This window comes from Emys orbicularis, chromosome 1 (genome assembly GCF_028017835.1).
Source record: "Emys orbicularis isolate rEmyOrb1 chromosome 1, rEmyOrb1.hap1, whole genome shotgun sequence".
Taxonomy (NCBI): Eukaryota; Metazoa; Chordata; order Testudines; family Emydidae; genus Emys; species Emys orbicularis.
The window spans coordinates 320,034,898-320,051,885 of NC_088683.1; the positions used below are offsets into that span (position 1 = coordinate 320,034,898).

Sequence of the window (16,988 nt, forward strand, 5' to 3'; positions counted from 1 at the left end):
GGTGGATCACAAGGGACGTTTCACCGACATCAACGTGGGATGGCTGGGAAAGGTGTATGACGCTTGCATGTTTAGGAACTCCGGGCTGTTTGAGCAGCTGCAAGAAGGGACTTACCATATATACTCGTTCATAAGCCGAATTTTTTTAGTAAAAAAGGGACGCACCAGAGAAGGGGGTCGGCTTATGAACAGGTATAGAGAGGGAGAGGTGGGACACAGTCCCTCCCCCCAACAGAGGGAGCAAGGAGAGGCAGCAGAGCCAGAAGGGAAGAGGCGGGGTCAGAGTCTCTCCGCTTCTGGCCACGCTGCTCTCCCCCCCCAGCCTCCAAAGCAGCTGCAGCTCCGGGGTTGGCGGGCTGCAGCTGTGCTGCTCGGCCCCACCACCCCAGAGCAGGCTGTGGCCACACCGCTGGAGCATGCTGCGGCCGTGCCACCCGGCCCAGCCCGCTGGAACATGCTGCGGCCACGCCGCCTGGTCTGGCCCGCCGGAGCATGCTGCAGCCACGCTGCCCAGCCTGCCGGAGCAGCTCCAGCCAGGTCAGAGACATCCTCCCCTGGCCCTCCCCAAATAAGGTGGGAAGGGATGGGATGGGGGTCCTGGGCTAGAGGTGGGGTCACGTGAGGGGTGGTCACAGGGGTTACTCCTCTGACTCCCAGTTTTGCCTGGTTGCCAATTTTGAACAGCCAGACACCAGGGTGATTAGAAGAGCACAGGTAGGCGCGCTGTGCATCAGAGAGGCCTTGAAAACCAGTTTCATGACTGGCCAGGCTACGGTGTGACAGTTGTGTGTTTCTCCTTGATGCAAACCCACCCCCTTTGTTGATTTAAATTCCCTGTAAGCCAACCACCCTCCCCCCTTCGATCACAGCTGGCAAAGGAAATAAAGTCACTATTGTTTTGAAACCATACATTCTTTCATTATTAATTTAAAAAAAAGGGGAGATAACTGATAAGGTAGCCTGGGTGGGGTAGGGGAGGAGGGAAGGACAAGGCCACATTGCTTATTGTAGCCACACTACAAATCAAAACTGTTTGAATGACAGCCTTCTGTTGCTTGGGGCATCCTCTGGAGTGGAGTGGATGGGTGCCCGGAGCCTTCCCCCCCCCCCCCCCCCCCCCCCGCGTTCTTGGGCGTCTGGGTGAGGAGGATATGGAACTTGGGGAGGAGGGCAGGCGGTTGTACAGTGGATGCAGCGGCAGTCTGTGCTCTTGTTGGCTTTCCTTCAGCTCCACCAGATGCCTGAGCAGGTCCGTTTGCTCCCCCATTAGCCTCAGCATTGCATTCTGCCTCTTCTCATTGCGCTCACTCAATGCTTTCCTGGACTCTGCCACTGAATGCCTCCATGCATTCAACTGTGCCCTATCCGTGCGGGAGGACTGCATGAGTTCGGAAAACATGTCGTCATGAGTGCGTTTTTTTCGCCTTCTAATCTGCGAAACCCTCAGGGACGGAGATGATAGGGGGAGCATAGAAACATTTGCACCTGAGGGGGAATAAAAAGGGAGAGTAAAATTTAAGAAGATACATTTCTGAGAACAAAAGGGAGACTCTTTCACAGTGAATCAAGCAATTCACAGCAGACAGCACATGTGCTTTAGGTACAAGGTCGCATTTTGCCTTTTATATTGAGCACCTGCCGGTATGGTGACACATCACACATGGCTGGGCAACAGAATTTGGTTTCCAGGCAGCCATGGTAAGCCAAAGGGTACGTGGGTTTGGCTTCTAACGCCTTCATAACATGTGGGAATGTTTTCAAACTGCAGCGCCCTCCTTTCCCATAGCAAGCAATGCCCGTTGGGTTTGTCATTTAAAAGGAGGGGCTGCGGTTTTTGGGTGGATGTGCAGCACACACCTCCCCCCACTCCTCCTCATGGCTATTTGGGATGATCCCTTCACCCCTCCCCCCACCACGTGGCTATTCTCAGGGATGATCCCTTTTAGCCAAGCGTAAACAGCCCAACATGAACGGAGTCCTTTTACTGTTCCCTTACAAAAATTCCCCTATTTCAACCAGGTGAGCATGGATGATATCGCTCTCCTGAGGCTGACACAGAAAGATATAGACCAAATGTTGCTTGAATGTGACCAAAACCCAGGATCATTCGCTGCCATGCTTTGTGCTGCAATGATTCCAGAATACTTGCTACTGGCTTGGCGTGGTAAAGTGTTCTACCGTGGAGGACGAAATAAGGCAGCCCTCCCCAGAAACCTTCTGCAAAGGCTTTCGGAGTACCTCCAGGAGAGCTTCATGGAGATGTCCCTGGAGGATTCCCGCTCCATCCCCAGACACGTTAACAGACTTTTCTAGTAGCAGTACTGGCTGTGAATGCATCCCAAGTCTTCAGGACAAATCAAACATTAAACACTATTGCTTTTAAACCCTGTACTGTAGTTACAAATGTGCACTCACCAGAGGTGCCTTCTCTGACTTCAGGGTCGGGGATCCCGCCTTGGGAGGGTATTGGCTCCAGGATGATGAAAAGGTCCTGGCTGCTGGGAAGAATGGATTCACCACTTGCCTGCTGCGCATTCTCCTTCTCCTCCTCCTCCTCCTCCTCTTCCTCTTCCTCTTCCTCCTCCTCCTCCTCCGTGTTGTGTGAGACTCCTGCCTTGCAGGTGTCCACAGACAGTGGTGGGGTAGTGGTAGGGTCCCTCCCTAGAATGCCATGCAGCTGACCATAGAAGCAGCATGTATGGGGCTCTGACCCAGAGTGACCGTTTGCCTCCTTTGTCTTTTGGTAGGCTTGCCTAAGCTCCTTGACTTTCACGCGGCACTGCTGTGTGTCCCTGTTGTAGCCTCTGTCCATCATGCCCTGTGCGATTTTGGCATATATATTAGCATTTCTTCTTTTTGATCGGAGTTCTTCCTGCACAGATTCTTCTCCCCATACAGCAATCAGATCCAGTGTCTCCCGTTCGCTCCATGCTGGAGCTCGTTTGCGATTCTGGGGGGACCGCATGGTCACCTGTGCTGCAGAGCTCACCACGCTGACCAAACAGGAAATGAAATTCAGAAGTTCCTGGGGGTTTTCCTGTGTACCTGGCTTGTGCATCGGAGTTGAAAGTACTGTCCAGAGCGGTCACATTGGAGCACTCTGGGATAGCTCCCGGAGGCCAATAACGTCGATTTGCATCCGCACAGCCCCAAATTCGACCCAGCAAGGTCAATTTTAGCGCTACACCCCTCGCCGGGACGGAGTACAGAAGTCGATTTTAAGAGCCCTTTAGGTTGATGGAACAGGGTTGCTTGTGTAGACGCATTCATTATAAAATCGACCTAACGCTGCTAAATTCGACCTAACCCTGTAGTGTAGACCAGGGCTGAATGTCACGGCACTTAATTTTTAGGTGCCTAGTAAATCACAGGAACAACACAGTGATCCACAAAGCCTAAGACAGGCACCTTGGGTCCTATACAATGAATGGGGAGAGAGAGGCTCCTTAGAATAAACAATGAGGAGTACTTGTTTTTGCTGATACAGACTAACATGGCTACCACTCTGAAACCCGGCTCCTTAGAATGTGATCCACAAAAGCCAGCATGCTAGGCAGCACCCTGCCTAAGCTAGCCAATGGGAGATGCTGTTGTGCTAAATCCACCCTGTTCTCAGAGATAGGCAGCTAGCTCTGATAGTGATCCATTAAGAGGAACCCCTCTCCTGGCCTAGGTGCCTATGTAGTTTCTTGAAGGAATGAGTTAGAAGCCTGCCTCACTCCACACAAAGTGGGTGGTGGAGGAGAAGCCTATCTTTACCCCCACTGGGCTGAAAGTTATAAGTACTCACCAGGGATGTAGGAAATGCACATTCAATTCCCTCCTTTCTGCTTCATGGGGAGAAAGGAGGAGACCCCTGTTCAAATCCTCAGAAGCGTGCACCAGTCACTGAGCTGTGGGATAGCTGGGGAACTACTTCAGTCTCTCCTGTCAAAACTGTTGCACTCTGGATAAATAAATAAAGAGCAATTGGGCATGTGTGTGAGAGAATGATTTTTGTAGTCTAGTGGTTAGGGCACCCACCTGGGGGGTAGGAGGCCCTGTCTCAAGTCCCCCTGGATCTCAGCATTCTGATTTGATTTAAATAGAAAGCAAAGGAATGTTGGAATCTAGGTTAGAAAAATATAACACTAAGTAAAATTGAGTCTGGGGCATCCATTTTGTTTTATAGAAATATGTAAAATATATAATTACAAAATGGGGGGCCTAAGCTGTGTTTTTCATAAGAATCCTAAACAGCAAAGATAGCAGGGCAAGTGTTACCAAGCAGAAGAGTGTACATTAATCCTGGTGTGGTAGTGTTGCACAGAAGGTACCAAACTGAGAGGGATTATAAAACGGCTGGAGTGAATTCTAGATAAGATACTGAAATCCACTGTTTTAAATCTCTGGATTCTAGGTCACCATAGTGCCTAGTATGAAGAACTCTTGCCATAACACTCTTTGTATTGCTTTCTCTTTAGCAAGCCTCGTGACTCAGAGGTTTGGAACAATTATCTCCCCTTTTATGGAAAGGATCAGTTGGTGCAGTTGTTAAGTTCCTTAAGACTGGGGAGAGGTTTATTGCTGGGCCGGGTCAGGCAACATATGGGAGGAAATAGGACATTCTCCTGAGACAGATTAACTTTTTGTCAAGGCATTTTATTGAAAGTTTGGAAAATACACAGGTCATTAATTGGGTCCAGATTTAGCTACTGCAAATAGTGCAAAGATGCAGCATGCCAGATTCTTTCCCCTACTTGTGTTTTTTTACTACAATTTCTATTTATGGATGTTTTGATTTAGTGACATCATTGCTTTAATATAGCGGTAGTTCATTTTATAATGGAACTCTTCTCTCTTGATTATTTTTTTGCCATAGCTGCATGTGTAAAATTTGTAAATCAACACAGTTTAACTACAAAAATAATCAGCAATAAGAGCTGAGTGGAAAATAGCTTGTAGATCAAACTCCCTTTAATTGTAAACGAGGAAAGTTTTGGGAGACAATGATCACCCTTAACGCTAGCGTATTTCATTATTCCTCCCAAGTCCTCTCACAACAGTGTTGGCATTTTTCCCCCTATCCAAATCATGCTAGTGTAATAAGAAAGCTGAAGACATTGAGCCCTGGGACAGCGGCCTGAAAAAGATGAATTGGCTTCTCAGCATGGGCCACAAAACAGCAATGCCACCCACGTCAACATTTCAGTGTCTTTTCTGAGGCTCTTGGGAAGGGATGATATGCACCCACCAGCCTGACTCCAAGCCCTTTCTGAGCCCTCTCTGTGCCTTCAGCCCAACATTTCCCCAGCCTCGGCTCCTCAAGTGCAGGTTGGGGCCAAGGTGGGAGTTTGGCAGCAGAGTCAGCTAAGCTATTCACACTTCATGCAGAATAGTAGAGAGACATCAGAAAGGAAGCCTCCATGTTCCTCCAATTTGGGCTCCACTCAGTCCCAGGAAATGTAGGCATTCCCTGTTCTCTGTCCAGGCAGTCCTGAATTGGGTTACAGGAGATAGAAAGTGTAGTTCTAGTTGGAAAGTAAGTCTATGAGGCACAATATTCATTGTGTCTCAATAAATTCCATATCAACTGTGCTCAATTTGCAAGGAAATTTTTTTTTCCAACTGCCACTTCTTCCAATGTACTCTGGGCATCTGTCACATCAGTAACAGAGGACCAGATCCACAAAGGGACTTAGACATCATAACATTGAGCGTTGCAAAGCCTAACTTTAAAGGGCATAGATCACAGTGTTCTTCTTGTGATTCTCTACCTGAGCTGGGCACCTACGCTCCCTCCACAATGAATGGGTAGAGATAGATTCCTTAGAATGCGATCCACAAAATGCAGCACCCTAGGCGGGGAGCCACTTAAGCTAGCCAATGGGAGATACCAATGAGAGGAGATGACCTAAGCCCTGCCCCTCTTACAGAGATAGGTGGCTCACTGCAGCCTGGATTTAGGCACCTATCTTTGCTTGTGATCAACTAAGGGTACGTCTTCACTACCCGCCGATACGGCGGGTAACAATCGATTTATCCGGGATCGATATATCGCATCTCATTAAGACGCGACATATCGATCCCTGAACGCGCTCACCGTCGACTCTGGAACTCCACCAGAGCGAACGGCAGTAGCGCAGTCGACGGGGGAGCCGCGGCCGTCGATCCCGCGCCGTGTGGACCCCAGGTAATTCGATCCAAGATACTTCGACTTCAGCTACGCTATTCGCGTAACTGAAGTTGCGTATCTTAGATCGATCCCCTCCCCTCCCCCCCAGTGTAGACCAGCCCAAAGTGGGAGAAGATAGGTACTCCTCTGCTTAAATTGCATTTGGGGCCCAATCCAGTAGGCATACTCAGAGGCTACCTAACTCCACACAAAACAGCCATGGTGGGGCAAGAGAAAGCCCTCCTTTATAACCTTTACCCAGTGATTGGGATACTGACCCAGGCTCTGGGAGACTCCTTGTTCAAGTCCCCCCTCTGCCTGATGAGATCTGCCACCTCTCAGGTGAGTGCTCCAATGACTAGGCTATGTAGTCGTTGTCACTCTCCTAACAATGGTATTGATCTACGACAAGATGAAAATGTGGAATTGTTTATATTCATGCAGAAAAGGTGGGAGTGTTACATACAGAAATAAATATTGATTTTGGGGGGAAACAGATGATGTGTCATATCACACAATAATATTCTTTTCATTCCACTAGTAATCTCAGGAGGATGTTAAACAGCAGCTACCAAAGTTACACATTTTTAAATCATCAGGTCCAGATAACTTACATCCAAGAGTTTTAAATGAGTTGTCTGAGGAGCTCATTGGACATGTTGATTTTCAATAAGGGAAAATGGGAAGTTCCAGAAGACTGGAAGAAAGCTAATGTTGTGCCAATATTTTAAAAAGGGTAAACAGGATGACCCTGGGAATTATAGGCCTGTCAGTCTGACGTTGATTCCAGGCAAGATAATGAAGTGGCTGATATGGAGCTCAATAAAGATTTAATGGCAGGTAACATAATTAATGCCAATCGATATGTCTTTATGGAAAGTAGTTTCTGTCAAGCTAACTTGATATCTTTTTTTTTTTTTATGAGATTATAAATTTGGATGCTAACGGTAATAGTGTTGATATTATAGACTGGCTGTTTTGTGTGGAGTTAGGTGGCCTCTGAGCATGCTTACTGGATCCGGTCCACATGCAAGTTAGATGGAAGAATGCCTGTCATCCCCTGGTTTGTGGATAACTCTGGGACTTAGGCAGGAGATAGGTGCCCAGGAACCTAGAGGGAGCCAGATGTGCATATGCCCAGAGGCAGTAACATAGGCACCTAGGGAACTTTTATTGCACAAACTTAGGCACTGAGCAGGGCCGGCTCCAGGCACCAGCCCACCAAGCTTGTGCTTGGGGCGGCACCGCCGGGGAGAGCGGGGCCACGGCCGGGCTCGCCGCCATCCCCCCGGCGCTCTGGCCGCCCTCCCCCAGGCCGCCGGGGGGAGAGCGGCGGAGCCCTGGCTGGGGCTCGCCGCCCTCTTGCCGCCCTGCCCCCGGCGCTCTGGCCAGGCACTCCGCCCTCCTCCCAGGGCTCCGGCCGCCCTCCCCCCCAGCGCCCTCCCCCCCCCCCCCCGGCGCTCTGGCCGCCGGGGGGAGAGCGGAGCCCCGGCCGGAGCTCGCCGCCCTCCCCCCGGGGCTCCGGCTGCCCTCCCGCCCCCCGCTGGGGGGGGGGGGGGGGCGGCCGGAGGTTTTTTGCCTGGGGCGGCAAAAAAGCCAGAGCCGGCCCTGGCACTGAGTGAATTTAGGTGACTACAGGGATAGGTAGCAGCTGAGCAGGAGTCTTGTGGCTCGCAGTGGGGCCTAAAAACTGGATTTAGGCACCTAAATCTGGGCAGAACCAGGTTCATATTTTGTGTGCCCCAGCACCTGGATCGTGGCCCTGCCCTCCGCTCCATCTGTGCTCCGTCCCGAGGCCCCACCCCTGTTCAGCCTCTTCCCCCTGAGACCCTGCCCGCCACTTACACGGGGGAAGGGGGCAGAGAGAAGCAGGCGGCAGATAGGGCCTTGGGGCAGAGTGCAGGTCTCAGGGGGAAGAGGCCGAGCAGGGGTGGGGCCTCGGGGCGGAGTATGGGTAGAGTGGGGAGTGGGGCCATCATCCAGGTGCCGGGGCCCCTTCTGAGTGTGGGCCTGGTGCCACAGCACCATTGGCGCCATTGTAAACCCAGTACTGAATTTGGGGCTTAGGTGCGTAAGTACCTTTGTGCATGTGGGCCAGAGTTCCTACAGGCCAAATGTGCCCTCATCAACACCTCTGCCACCTACTGGCTCCAGATTACGCTTCTAGTGCCACCTGTTAGCTGTAAGTGGGTTGGCACAGGTGTTCATGAGGGCGTGGTTCAAAACCAGTGTGGTTGCATAGTTGTAGGTGGGGGTATAATTTAACCTGCAGATGAAGCTGTACAGGTGTGGGGGGGGGGGGACCATCTTTTTACTGACAAACTGAGCACATTTGGTACAGAAATCAGTGAGACACAATGAATACAAAACCTTATGGTACCATATTTACAAAGTCATTTGTCAGGGTAGACCCACACTTTAATATCCGGGATTGTACCCATTTATTTCATTCCGTCTTAGTACTGTTTAAGGACCATATTCAACTAAGCATTTAAGCATATGTCTAACTGGCACTGACTCCAACGGAACTTAAACACATGCTTAAAGGTAAGCTTCCCAATACCACCCGCACAATATGTTTAAACCTTGCACCAATAATGTATTTATTTTGCTTCTTTTTCCATTTGCAAAATGTTTATTCATTCAGAGTTATTTGCTCTTCCTTTTCCTCAGGAAGTAATTATGGTCTGTAGATTGTTTGTGAATTCCATGGAATTCACAATTCACTCTCTATTTGTAGTCATCTAAGTCACCTGGTATTGTTTTGGTTCTTTGGATTGCTTATGCAACAAACATAAGAGCAATACAGATTTTGTACTAAATATTGTAATGTAAATGTCAAGATTCACAGTTCACACTGTTGGTTAGTTGTTAATCTATTTGAAGTTTGCTTTCTGCCAATATTGGAGCTAACAGTTCATTTCTCACAAGCATTTACTACTAAAGCTGAGCACTTGAATGTTTGTGGAAAGTGAATTTGCAAGAGATGCAAAAATTTATATTGGGATTTGCTTGTAAGTCAAAACAAATATTAATGAATAGCTTTTGTACTATTCGGCACTTCTGCTAAACCTCGCCCTGGAGTAATCAAGTCTAGGAAACAGAGGTTATCTCTGTCTTCATACTGTTCAATCCTGGACCTCTCTGATATTGTTAACAAGGGTGCCAATTAGGGACAATGTGATGATGGGATTTATGATGTGAATCCCCATTCACTTCCAAGTGGGGCCTCCTTTGAGCTGGGGTGGCAACTGAAAAGGGCTGTATCCCATTTATAATCTATTGGAACCATCTAATCCCTAAAATCACTAACGTTTTAAAAGGCTATTTCCAAATTGCAGTATTATAGCAATATGAGCTTTAATGGTTTTCAGACAAAATGTTCAGGGCTCCACGTATATCTACTTTGTCACATATATCCTTATCAGGGCCAGAGTGTTCAGCACTTAACAGGATCAGCCCAAAATGTCTAATTCAGTAGTTAGACCCTGATTCAGCAAAGCACTTAAACACTTGTGTAACTTTAAGCATTAGACTGCAGGGATTGCTCGCTTCCAGTTCCCCTGGGAGTACACAGGGACTAGCAAATCCACACCCCCATGCAGCGGCCAGCAGAGCTAACTGGCGATGCTGGGGGTACTACAAGGAGGGTGTGGTTGTGAGACTGCATGGTTGGGAGTTGGCCAGTGTTCTCTCTGCACACACCTCTTGCTATGGGGTATGGCTGCAAACCACAATGGGGCCTAGAGTGATTATCTTTTATGGCCTAGCAATATACTCATTTCTAGGTGGTGGTTTTGGCATGTATGGGCTGATAAGCTTGGTGCTTTCCATGTCCCCTTATTGGTATAAACTGAGTTACTTCTTTTGTTCTCTTGTGGGCTTTAGGGCATGTGAGAGGGAGCCGATGAAATGAGTCAAATCGGGCGGTTGCCATTCTTCCCTCCCCCCACTACCTGGTGAGTCTATAAACACATCACCCGTAGGCCGAGTCCTCATCTCACTTAAATTCCCTGCTTGCATTAGAGCTCCTTTCTGTGATGTGGCCAGGGCATTAATGTTCTTCTAATCAGGGCATATGTTTTATAGCAGTATTAGCCTTTATACATGAAGTTCTTAAAATACAAATGAATAATCCTCTGATGTTAGAACTGGAGGGGAGAGGAGAAGTACTGTACGATTCAGAAGCCTCCTTGGCTGATTTGAGGTTACTTAATCGTGTCTATGAGCCTCATTTTCATGCAGAGAAAAAAGGCCTTGCACAGCAGTATTCATTTTACAAACTCACAATCGGACAGTTTACACAGCAGTTGCCTTGCCTACAAAACACATCAGTGTTGTGCTTTCCAGTTAGACCAGGGGTAGGCAACCTATGGCACGCGTGCCGAAGGCAGCACACGAGCTGATTTCCAGTGGCACTCACACTGCCCAGGTCCTGGCCACCGGTCCGGGGGGCTCTGCATTTTAATTTAATTTTAAATGAAGCTTCTTAAACATTTAAAAAACCTTATTTACTTTACATACAACAATAGTTTAGTTATATATTATAGACATATAGAAAGAGACCTTCTAAAAACTTTAAAATGTATTACTGGCATGCGAAACCTTAAATTAGAGTGAATAAATGAAGACTCGGCACACTACTTCTGAAAGGTTGCTGACCCCTGAGTCAGACAGTACTCTGTTGCAATGCTATGCAGATGTGACTTCTTTACCTCTCAGCTGTATTGAAATCCTTAATAAATTATTCCTGTCACCTCCTGCCCCTCTCCCTCAATAAAAACCAGCTCACAGAAAAGCGGGGTGAGGGGGGAGAACACAGCCTTATGAAGAGGTTGGAAGCTGCAGTCAGACAGAGTCAAAAGTTTCTGGCTGCTGCAGGGTTCTCACTTCTTTTCGCCATGTATAAACTAGCTTCCAGCCTGCATTAATCCTAGCTCAGCTCTCAAAATAACTCTACTGTTCAAACAGTAAACATTAAGCAATGAATTGCTTCTGATTGTAAATGCAGTATTTACATGGGCAAGGTTTAAACAGGTAGCTACCTAGGTTATCAAAGTGGGGGCACTAGTCACAAATGCAGCTATGCTTTAGGGGTTCATTTATCTCCCACAAAAATGTGATCTGAATTTGAAAAAGGTTGCTGCTTGCTGGTGCTTCATAAACTAGCTTGTAGCTTTATTAAAAAAAAGAGATGCTTATAAGATGTGTACCAGGTACTAGATATGACCAAAATCTCACAACTCAAATGTCCTACTACAAATAGAACTATACAAAGAGCAATAAACTAACAGCAAAAGTGTGCATGTCTTCAGTGACTTGAAAGTGGAGTTCTGGAGTTTCCAGCTTGTTATGATTGCATGTTAATAACATCTGTGCGGGTAATTTGACAAGGAAACAATGTCGTTCTCATGGTATTAGTGCTTTAAAATTAAGAGAAACCATAGTTATGATTTAATTTTAGATGTGACATAACATCTCAATGTAAGTAATGGGGAAAAGGGGTTGCAGCAGTAAGATCACATGGTTATTCATTTATTGTGTGAGAACCATAAATTAAATTCCATGCTAAAAGAACTTCTGCCACCAATGGCACCATACTCCTATCTCACGCTGGAAAGACTGGGAATACTATAATCTTGTCTCACATTAAGCACCAGCATTCTAAGGCCAGCGGGAGCTACAGAACAGAAACTGATTTATAATCTTACACTAACAGTATGCTCAGAAAGGCTGATTGTAAGTGGAGACTTTAATCAAATATAATTTAGAATTTCTACAGTATATTGTGTGATATGCTCTTCACCCAATTACAGAATCCTGTGCTGAACAAAATGGAGGCAGATTTCCAATGCTGTTGATGACTGCTCTTTAGTTATGCATTCACACATGCAAAGAACACCCATCTTTCAGTATGGGGCAAACCATAATGTGACTTTGTCAGTTTCATCAGTGCGTAGATACTGTGATAAGCACATTAAAAACACCATGCTGTCCTTAGATAGATGTTTAAGTGAGTCTCCCTTGTGATCTTCCAAAGAACTACAGTGTTGTCAAACCCAAGTATTCATCCTGGGAGATGTAGTCCAGCTCATCACATAAGGAGAACTGGGACATGAGCAACCGAATGACAGTTCCCACAAGGCACTATCACGGCATTTCCAAATTGAAATATTTCAGGTTTTGGCTGAAATATGTTGGGTTTTGGCTGAAATTTTTCAGTTTTGCATTTTCAGTTTTTCTATGAAAAAATCCCCATTGTACAGATGGGAAAACTGAGACAGAGAGCTCAGCAACCCATCCTATGACCCAGTGGCAGAGCTGGGAATAGAACAGAGGTCAGGTCTGGTTCCCCAGCCCCTGGATCATGCTGCCTTCCAAAAATCTGTATGTTTTATACCTGTGCAGAAGTTCTGTAGGTTACTATGCAACCTTTGTATAGTACAGGGGGAAGTTTTCAACTTGTGACCAAATGTCCAACCTCATTAAACTATGTATTTAAGAATCAGTCTACAGAATTTGCTCTGGGGTGTTAATTAACATTGAAATATAATTGTTAGTATGTAGCAGCTTTCATCTAGAGCAGAGGTGGGCAAACTTTTTGGCCCGAGGGTCACATCGGGATGGGGAAATTGCATGCAGGGCCATGAGTGTAGGGCTGGGGCAGAGGGTTGGGGTACAGGGTGTGGGAGGGGGTGCAGTGTGCAGGAAGGTGCTCAGGGCAAGGGGTTGGGGCAGAAGAGGGGTGTAGGGTTTACGAGGGGGCTCAGGGAAGGGGGTTGGGGTGCAGGAGGGGGTGCACAGTGTGGGAGGGGGGTCAGGGCAGTGGTGCAGGGAGGGGTGCGGAGTGCGGGAGGGGGTTCAGGGCAGGGGGTTGGGCGCAAGAGGGGTGCGAGGTGCGGGAGGGGGTTCAGGGCAGGGGGTTGGGCGCAAGAGGGGTGCGAGGTGCAGCAGGGGGTTCAGGGCAGGGGTTGGGGTGTGGAGTGTGGAGTGTGGCAGGGGGTTGGGGTGCAGGCAGGAGGCTCAGGGCAGGGAGTTGTGGTGTAGGAGGGGTTCAGGGTGTGGGCTTACCTGGAGCAGCTCCGAGGTGGCAGCAGCGTGCACCAGGGCCAGGACAGGCTACCTGCCTGCCCTGTCCCCGGCCCCGCTCCGCTGTGCTCCGGGAAGTGGCCAGCACCACGTCCCTGCGGCCCCTGGGGGAGGGGGAGCAGAGGGCTCCGCGCACTGCCCTCGCCTGTGGGTACCTCCCCCGATGCTCCTATTGGCTGAGGTTCCCAGTTCCTGGAGCGGAGCAGGGCAGGGCCTGCGGCGCCACGGGGGTGGCAATCCCGCGGGCTGGATCCAGAGCCCTGAGGGGCCATAGTTTGCCCACCCCGATCTAGAGGATCTGTGGTTCAGGGTGCTCTTTGCATTTATACAAAAATAAACACATGAGCTGATAGTCACATTAAATGGCACACAGTTAGAACAAGTTTTGCTCTTCTAGTGCTCATAAATGGAAACACTCTAAACAGAACACTGGAGGGGCAACTAACTCTGATTGTTTCTTCTTTAGTGGGACCACTGTTTAAGGACTGGATTGTAACCATACAATGTAGTCTGAGTAGGGTTGCCAAGTGTCTGGTCTTTTACCGGAATGCCCAGTCGAAAAGGGACCCTGGCGGCTCCGGTCAGCACCGCCAACTGGGCCATTAAAAGTCCGGTCGGCGGCGCAGCGGGGGCTAAGGCAGGCTTCTTGCCTGCCCTAGCTCCGTGCAGCTCCCGGAAGTGGCCGCCAGGTCCTTGAGGCCCTACGTGCATGGAGGCTCTGTGCTGCCCCTGCCCCGAGTGCCAGCTCCGCAGCTCCCATTGGCTGGGAACCACAACCAGGGGGAACTGCAGGACAGAGCCTGCGGGTGTGAGGGCAGTGTGCGGAGCCTCCCTGGCCGCCCATGTGCTTAGGTGCTGGAGGGACCTGGTGGCCGCTTTCTGGGAGCCGTGGTAAGTGCTGCCCGCACCCCCCCACACACACAGCCCTGCCTGGTCCTGAGCCCCCTCCTACGCCCCAGACCCCTCATCCCTGGCCCCACTCCAGAGCCCATACCCCCAGCCTGGAGCCCTCTCTCGCACCCTGGACCCCTCATTTCTGGCACCACCCAGAGCCTGCACCCCCAGTCCAGAGCCCATACCTTCCCTGCACCCCAACCCCCTGCCCCAGCCCGAAGCCTTGTCCCGTGCCCCGGAGCCCGCACCTCCAACCAGAGTCCTCACCCCCCGTCCCGCACCCAACCCCCTGCCCCAGCCCGAAGCCCTGTCCCGCACCCCGGAGCCCGCACCTCCAACCAGAGCCCTCACCCCCCCCCCCCCCCGCACCCAATCCCCTGCCCCAGCGAGTGAGGGTGGAGGAGAGCAAGTGACAGAGAGTGGGTATGGAGGGAGCGGGGCCTTGAAGAAGAGGAAGGGGATGGGGCAGGGGTGTTTGGTTTTGTGCTATTAGAAAGTTGGCAACCCTAGGTGGGAAGCGGTAGCCTGACTGCAGCTGCTCTCCTTGCCATCCCCTCTGGTGCTGTGGGTAGCCTACAGGGAAGGACAGGGGCTTGTTATATCTCCTTACTCCCCTGTGTAGGTGTGCAGCTGGGCTTATCATCACAAAGTCCTAAGTGAGGTTGTTACACGTTGGCATAGGGCTGAACTGTTGTGGGGGTTTTTTTTTTTTTTTTTTTTTATGGTTTACATTTTTTGTTAAACTCTTTTTTGCCCTTGGAAAATTCATGAGAAATGAGTTATAATCACACTGATGGAAAAAGTTTCTCCACATTTTAATGAAAATCGAAAATCCCTCTGGGATTTGAACTGCGTGTTTTGAAATATAATATATAGTGATTTTATCCAATAGGCTTCATAAGGCTCTGTGATTAGCATCTATAAAGTTGCATAAGTAATATATGGCTAAAAGAAAGAACTAATATTTTTTTAATAAATGCAACATAAACATACTGAGAATAAAAAGGGAAAACAAATACAAACTAGACTATACAGCAGGGATGGACTAATCAAATAATAACTCTTCCAGCGAGCAGTGATATCACTTTGGGTAAATAGCATGAATATTGCTGACATTCAGGAGTATTCAGAAAATTTATTATCCAGGGTTTTCTGCTGAGAAAAGATAGAAGACTGACTGGGCCCATAACTCTACCTAGCTAGGGAAACTGGCCGAGTTAAAGGAGAGCTAAGCATTGCCATCTCACCCAGCTGCAGCTGAGCCCTTCTTGCTCCTCTGAACTCCACACGACAAGGAAAAGTGGTTCCCTTTCTCTGGATGTGAAAGAGTAAAATCTACCCAGGCCTATTCCCAAATGCTATTTTTTTTTCTAATTGAATGTCAAGTCTTTTCTGTGACACTCCAGAGATTCCTTGGTCCTTCATGAAAACAGAGAAGGAATGCAGCAAATACGGGACTGTTCAGACAACTCCACATATTGGTAATGGGTCTTGGGGTCTTTCACTTCTAAGACACTGGTTTGAATGTCCAAAGTGTTCCTAGCTCCAGGCAATCCAAGGACCCAGCTGCTCAAACTCCTATCCCTGTATGGTAACCCTAGGTCATTAATAAAATACAAAATATCAATAAATTATAACATGCTAAAAACACTTCTCTAGAATCTATTGTACAGGATGAGAATTAGTGAATAATTTGGGGTGACATTCATTCAGTGGCAACACATGCTACCCCTGCCCTGAAAATCTCAGTAACTATTATGGGGGGAGTAACTATGTAGGGGTTGGGGCGATAGAATCCACAGGAGCTGGAATGAGAGCTAACCTCCGTGAGCCCCTCATACTTGGAGGGTCCTGGCCACTCAGACCGTGTAAGTGCAGATACAGCCTCCATAGTGGCCTATTTAAAACTGGTACAGAATCAACTGTGTGGTGCGCAGGTAATGCAGAGCCCACCTGCATGCTGACATCAGAGATGCCTTCACTTCATGCTGTGTAAATATAATCGTTCTATTGCATCTAGGGCTTTCCACAGCCCTCCTGCTGTTAGGTGAATTGCAACCTCCATGAACAAATTTAGAGGTATGGACAAAATGAGCTGTTTATAGGCCTTTTCCTTTTCTAATTTCTGCGGTTCAGTGAAATTGCTCTCAAATTCTGTGAAGCTGCTCCCTGTGCATTAGCAGTGCACATGCTGGAAACTGTGATGATCACAAAAATCCATGTTAATGATTCTGCTCCTTTAGAAATGAACTATCCCTTATGGTAGATAGGAAACCATATCATTGATATTTACAGATGTTATAAAAATTAACTGGCACACAGGCTAACCCATTCCATACACCACATGGCATATCGTTTTTTGAATTACTTACTTGTTCTCCAGATGCTAACAACAAATGACAGCACTCTGCTTCCATGTGATTAAACACAGAGGGAATGTGATGCTTTGCAAAAGCAAATGGCTGTTTTTTAAGAATATCTGAAAAACAATGCGCCCATGTATGCATCAAACAAAAAAAATACTTGTTTGGGGAACCAAAAGGATGAAACATTTCTCCTCACTTGGTAGCCACGTCTCAGTAACATTAATTTTAGGGATTATTACATTTCTATTAACTTCTGCTGTGTGATTGCTGCTAAATGATGTTTTCATTGGAAGGATTTCATTTGCTCTGGTGCTGGCTGTACTAGGTGGTTGTTTGGATTAGACAGCCCATCCTAAACTTCTTTTTCTAGGCAAACTGTGTGGTATGATGTTAAGAAAATTAGCATGTGCATCTTCTGAAGAAATGAGTAGGCAGCTTTGTGGCAGAGAGTGGAGGAGGATGCAGTTTTCCACAGCTCTGCATGC

General features: G+C 48.2%; 1 protein-coding gene across 2 annotated transcripts in view; it reads left to right on the top strand.

The window, feature by feature from the left end:
• STARD13 (StAR related lipid transfer domain containing 13) overlaps positions 1-16,988 on the top strand; it is a 507,124-nt gene that overhangs the window by 331,712 nt on the left and 158,424 nt on the right. The window lies entirely within an intron of this gene.